Source organism: Pinus tabuliformis, chromosome 3_1, assembly GCF_031772625.1.
Source record: "Pinus tabuliformis cultivar Carrire ecotype Pingquan chromosome 3_1, CPIR1, whole genome shotgun sequence".
In the NCBI taxonomy this organism is placed as follows: Eukaryota; Viridiplantae; Streptophyta; class Pinopsida; order Pinales; family Pinaceae; genus Pinus; species Pinus tabuliformis.
This window is the reverse complement of record NC_142301.1, coordinates 56,931,351-56,938,435: the sequence shown is the minus strand read 5'-3', so window position 1 is coordinate 56,938,435 and position 7,085 is coordinate 56,931,351.

Genomic DNA, 7,085 nt, shown 5'->3' with positions numbered 1-7,085 from the left:
AAAGATGTCTGAGGAGTAGACACATGAACAGTAGAAACCGGAGCTGTCGATACTCCAGAAGTAGGTGGGGTAGATTGAACAGATGTTGCGGCAGTTGCAGCAGTCGTTTGAGGCGGAGTACGAGGTGTACTAGGCCCAGGCTGAGAAACTACCGAAAGTACAAAAGTTTGAATAGAAGAATGGAAAGGTTGCTGGGGTGTACCAGAAACTAAGGGTTGTCCAGTTTGAGATGACAACTGTACATTTGGCTGCAACACCTGTTGAGTTTGCGATGGATCCCACACTAAATTCATTCCAGGGTACGGACCCATAACAGGTTGAGAATATTGAGGACCATAACCGGGTTAAGGGTAGGATTGATAATTCAAAGGTACATTTACCGTTCCTTGAACATATGATTGACTGGAGGGTGGTTGGAAACCTTGATTCGAGTACTGACCTTGGGGTTGATACCCATGAGGCATGCACTGATACTGGGGTTGACCTTGAGGTATAAATTGATAATGGGGTTGACCTTGGGGTACATATTGAGTCTGGGGTTGACCTTGAGGAACGTACTATCCCATAGGTATGTAATGTCCTTGAGGTTGCCCCCCAGGCGCAAATTGGGTACCTTGAGGTTCCCCCCAGGCGATAATTGAGGATTTTGAGGCTGCCCACCAAGCGGTAACTGGCCACCTTGAGGTTGAGGATTGGGAATAGTTCCTGACATCATGAGAATATCTTCTACACTCAACGGATTAGTACCATTGCTTCCAGTTAATAACCCTTGTTCAATGGGTTGAGGTGATGCTCCCGAAAAAGTACCAAAAAGTGACTGATACCCAGAGGGAACAAAAGGACCGCCGTACAAAAAGGATTCGAGCGATTGAGTAAACATGGACGACTGTCTTGACATATTTAACGGAGGATAATAACCTCTAGGTGTTGGGTGATAAGGAACACGAGGTGGTGAAAAACTTAACCCTGGGTTTTCTAAGAAATTAGTCAAAGAAATATACCAAGCACTGCTCCTAGGTGGACTGTAAAAAATTGATTCACACTCCCTTAGTTCAATAGCAGGTTGATTTTCAGGGATAGGGATGCCTACTTCTTCTTCCGGAGTAGTAAGTTCTTTGATAGCTATAAGTCTAGAAGGAAGATTTTGGGTAATTATTCTTTCTACCCTAGGTGAACCAGGACCACTAGAAGCTGGAGAAGCAAACCCCGATGTCGGAGTAGCAGCAAATTCACTTTCAGGTTCGGATATTTCAGGTTCCTCACCTATATCACTAGTAGATGAAAAGCTACCAGTAACTTCGGAAACAGACACTGATTGTGGATTATAATCTGCTACTAAAGCTTGAAAATCAGGATGTACCACCAAAGAAGACTCTCCTTCTTCAGGTGACCCAACTCTACTGTCTCTAGGAGTTACGAGGACTTTCAACCCTTCAGGCTGGCTCGGTGAAAACTCAGGAGGTTGGCCCTGAAGTCTACGGGACTTCCTCGGTAATTCAGCCACGGTTAAAAAATTTTAACTACTTCACACGCAAACAAAGTAAAATCTCAATGAAAACCACCTAAAGCCTCTAAAGAACCAAACAAATTTGAATCACACGCCTAAAGAATCTAGGAGATCAAACACACACAAACAGTTCTGTACTGAAAACACTAGTTGTGATGAAATCCAACGTCGTAGAGTTCAATACAAAAATGGCGATTGGAACAGTTACCCCGACAACCTGCTTAATGAATAGACTGGCACAAGTTCCTCCACTTAACCATCTCGAGTGAAGAGAACCCCCCAAAAAATCCAAGTGAGTCTAGCCGACGTCTGCTCCAGGTATAGTGGGATCTTCCCACCACTGTCACCTTAGGAAGAATCCTAAAGAATATGGTCACTAAGGCTACCAACAGAAACAAATATACCTGGGGGAACAGTCTACGATCCAATACGCACGCAAGGGCAGAGTAGCAAGCTCAATCCCCTTGAAGGCTCTGTTATCACAAAATCAAGCACTGAAGGGCTGCTGATCAGGTAGACTCTGTGTAACTATTTCAGACCAAGCTTTTGACTAAGGATTAGCCTCCCTAGCCTGAGAGGGCTCTCTCAAGAAAAGGTTATTGATTTTGAATGTTGATAAGAGGGCTAACTCTTGTACAATAGATTTAATGAAAGCATAACTGGTTGGAAACACACCAAAAGATATCTCATTGGGCTATGGAGTCTATAATATCAAGTAAACAAGAAAAACACAGTGAACTCATAGAAATCAAGGCTCTTAGCATTACAAGTCAAACATATTCCACCACACATAGCTTGCTGTATACACAGGAAGTCAGAGCATATAAGTATGAATTCTGAGTGATTGCATACAACAAAACCATAAAATAACATAAGGTATAACACATCATCACTTCATTTGACCATGACAATCCTTCGAGAATCTTGAGAAGAGAATAACTCTGTTTAACTATTACTGTCAAAAAAGATCTTACAGTGGCCCAAAACAACACACTCTTTCTATTAAGTATCCAACCTTTTTTACATCTAAGTTATTCCTATATATAGCCTCTCAAAACACTGCTGTACGAGACTCCTCATCAAGCATGAAGGGAGCTCGGGCTTTTGACATAAATGACCTTAACAATAACATAAACAAACTAATTTATTACAAGAGATATGATGCTACGAAAACAGAGGATTCCATCATATTGGCACTTTAAGTCTTCTTCCTTGTATACCCTGCTGTGTCCTTAGAGCTTGCCACCTGTAGTACTGCAATAATAACCATATCCAAGCTTAAAACAGATTCAATGTACATACAGCTCCGGATACTTGATGCATAGATGACTCAACAACCGAAAAGAAAATGAAGCCTATATTCTTGGTTGCTGCCTCCCGTCGGTGTTCATATATTAATGATCCATCTTTAAGCCATTTAAACCTTGGATAGTCCCGTGTGACTGAAGAGAACTCATAACCCAGCCATCCCACAACTGGACAAGTGTATCATTTAACACCTCAGCAGCTCTATCCAAACCCTAAAATTTCGGAGATAAAGTGACTTTTAGGCAAAAGACAAAACTTCGGCTTTTTCTTTGAATACTTACACCTGGCCTCCTTTTCAAAATATCTGACTGATCTTCTATAGTCTACATGCTGATATTAAACCATCTCTTTAAATATATGCTGATCTCAGCATTCCAACTCAAGCTTTAAACCTAACCAGTCATCTACAGCAGTTTCGTAGCGCGCTACGAAACTGCTGTAGGTCATCAAAATTAAATATATGAACCTCAAAACAGCAATATTTCAAATCTATGATTCCTTTAGTCTTTCCATACAGGTGTGAAGACACAAAAAAGTCTCAAAAACTTTTAAAAAGACAATGGCCCAAAATATATCAAAATTTGAGAAAACACATTCCTCCTTGAATCATTTAGCTAGCTTGTCTAGCTTTTCTTTCAGGCTGATGACTTCCTCCTTCAACTTCTTGTTCTGTGCTCTTAGACTTGCATTCATTTGTTTCATAGTTTTTGCCTGTTTTAGAGCTGGTACTGTCCATACATAGGCGTCAGATACCGAACTAGCTTGACTGATCAAACTTGTTTTACCTTTCATCACAGCTTTCTTATAACTAGTATATCTCACTGCCTTCTCTTTAAAAATATTATGAACCTGAGGTATCTCCTTACTTGCTCCAGCTTGTTTTTTAATGGCAACCACATTTCCACTTTGACTAATAACCACCTTATTGTCCTTATTCTTGTTTTTAACTGCTTGGACTATTCCAGAGAAGATTTCAAGTGCCTCTGTCCTAGGCATGTCTGAAGGGACTTTCTCTTTTTGAGCCTTTTCTGCTTCCTTCATTTGCCTCCTAGTCATTGGTCTGCGAGGTTTAAAGGCATACTCTTCACCTGGTTCTTCAAACTTTAACCTTTTGGAAGCCTTTGACTTCTTAGAACTCTCAGGTGAAGATTGTGTTAGATCAATATGCATAGGTGACACCAATTGATCTGGTTCTATTTCAAGTGGTTCAACTTGGATTGGATGTTCTTGTTCTAATTCAATGGCTTCCAGCAAATCATTTAGACTACCCTTAGAAACAGGACTCTCTTCCACATGAGCTGATTTTCCTTTTTCTTTGTTCAGCTGGCCTCTAGTTCTTGCTCTTGAAACTCTTTCAACTTCACTAGACTTAATTTCATCTTTTCTTTTGTGAGTCTTCTGTTTAGATGATTCTGGTGTTTCTTTAAGCGGCAACTTAGAAGCTTCTTTTTCAGATACTTTGGATGATTTTGAAGTTTTGACTACTGATGCCTCAGGAGTTTCTTTAACTGCTAACTTAGGAGTCTTCTTTGTTGATGCTTCAGGTGTTTCTTTGACTGTTACAGACCTCTCTGGCTTCTTTGTTTTAGCTTTGGGCTTCTTATGGTCTGTTATTTCTTTCCTAATCTCAGCCAAAGTAATATCCTCACTCCTATCTTCTCTTTCTCTTACAGGTAATGGAGTGAGGCCCGTTTTACTAGGGAAACCGGCCATGAATACAAACGAATCCCAGTCTTTACCAATTTTATGTAGGCTATCCAACACCAATAATTTAACCAGACCATGATGAAAAAGAGATGTTTCATAAGCTTCCTTTTTCAACTGAATCTTGTCACACATCTTAGAAATACTCCTGAATAAGTAAAAAGGGATGTCTATTGAGCTCTTACCAGTGAAGTGTAGTAGCAGCTTGAAATGATATGAGTAGACTTTGTTGTACCGACCTTCACATGTCAAGTACCTCTGGATGCATGTCAATAATGTAGCATAATTCTCCTTAAGATAGCTCCTTGGGACAGCTTTAGCAAGATCTTCGTCTACATATGGTGCCTTTAAGAACTCCTTACACGGACCCATATCAAACTTGAAATTCTTGAACCACTCTTGGCCACCTCTTGGGATTTCTGTGACTGTAGAAATGACTTCAGGGGAAACCGGAAACTCCAGCATGGCCACCTTTGAATTTAATCCCGTGAAGTTCACTGCAAATGCCTTGGTCACTTCTGCATGTCCACCTTTGAGTTTTTCACAGAATCGCCAACAACCAGCACCTCTGAACGCCTTTGCTACTTCCTCATCCCTGAGGGTTACATCTAATCCCTCCGGCTCTGTTCTCACACATCTACCCGAACGGTGCTCCTTTCTTTCCATGTTTCTTTGCACAATTCTACACAAGGAAATGACGGTGGTTTGCAGCACGATAACACTCTTTGGCTGTAGAAATCAGGCTCGCTTGCAGTAGTCTGTTTAGAATAAAGCTCACGCTTTTCATAGAGCAGAAGACATTCATATGTTATGAAAAACACATTATGGAATGACCACTTCCTATAACGTCCTCCAAACTGACACCTAACTCAATGAAATCAGACCTGATGGCAAAGTAATGGCTAATCATGACACGTAAATGGTGTGAGGAAACAATCATAACCGGACTCGTGACTCACCACTTCTCGGATTAGACATTCCAGGAAAAAAGCTAGACAACAGCCCGAAACCCCGATTTCGTAGCGCGGGCAGTTCAAATTTAAAGGAATGCGCTACGAAATCGCTGGCAAACGGGCCGCTACGAAAACACGCAAACATTATTTAGCAGCAGAACTGACCAATCACACTCGCGCTACGAAACTGCGCAAGTACCTAAGAGATCATACCCGCGCTGCGAAACTGCGCAAGTACCAATGACATGACATGACATAACTAACCATGATGGAAGATGACTAATGCCTTTGCCTTTACACGAATTTCATTCATAACTCTTGAATTTCAAAATTTGAAATTGACATAAGTTAACAAACTTATTTACAAGACCTCAAGACTTTATAAAAACTTATGGATAATTAACATATACATGAACTATAGATTCTAGTGATAACAGCGGCTCCACTAGGGATAGTGTGCCCCTGTGGTACACTAAGAACACGTAGTACCAGTGCTTTATCCATTTATTACACTCACATCTGGCTGACAAGCATTCCTCTCAAACTTTGTGAGCCTTCTCCTCGGGCTAAAATCTGCTAGTTCAGCTTGTCACTTATTGCTAGCACAAAACACTTCAAAAGCAATGATTATTTACAATGATCATGAACTACTTGGCAGACTTTTCACTGATAATAATGCTTTAAGAACCTGCCATTGACAGGCCCACCAGCATACTGTGATCCATCAACTTCTTGCAAAATGTAAGTATTGTTTCCATGGAAGGCAGAGATCAAATATGGCCCCTTCCATAAATTCTCAAACTTACCATGTTTGCCCTTTTCCTCAATTTTGGCTTCCCATTTCAAAACCTTGTCATTAATTTGAAAGGTCACATCTTTAATCTTCTTGTCAAAAGCCCTCTTGACTCTATTCTGATTTTGTTGATAATCTTCAACCACTTCATTCCTTTTTTCTTGTAATGCAATCAATTGATTAATCCTCCTCTGTATGGCATTGGGCTCTTCTTCAAGTCCTTGAATTAATTTCATAACTGGGACACCAAGAGACGTTGGAAAAATAGCTTCTGCTCCGTACACAAGTTCATAAGGAGAGGTTCCAATAGATCTTTTAGTGCAAATGCGATCAGCCCATAATGCATACTTCAGTTTCAAATGCCAAGTTTTCTTGTTTTCCTCCAGCAATTTCTTGATAATCCTCACAAGACTCTTATTTGAACTTTCAGCTAGACCATTGCCTTGTGGATAATAAGCTGTTGAGTGACCAAGAGTAATATGATATTGGTGGCAAAAGTTTATCATTCTCTTAGACTTAAATGCTTGAGCATTATCTGTGATAAGCTTGAGTGGACATCCAAACCTTGATAAAATATTGTTCTCTAAGAAAGAAATAATGACTGCATCATTAGCTTGTCTAGTTGGCACTGCCTCTATCCACTTTGTGAAATAATCTGTGGCTGTAAGTATCCACCGATGTTGGCCTGATGAAGAGGGATGTATCTCACCTATAAAATCTAGCCCCCACTGCTGAAAAGGCGCTTCTACATAAATAGGAACTAGAGGCATAGGCATGAGCTTTCTTTTACCTTCAAACAACTGACATTCATGACAAGCTG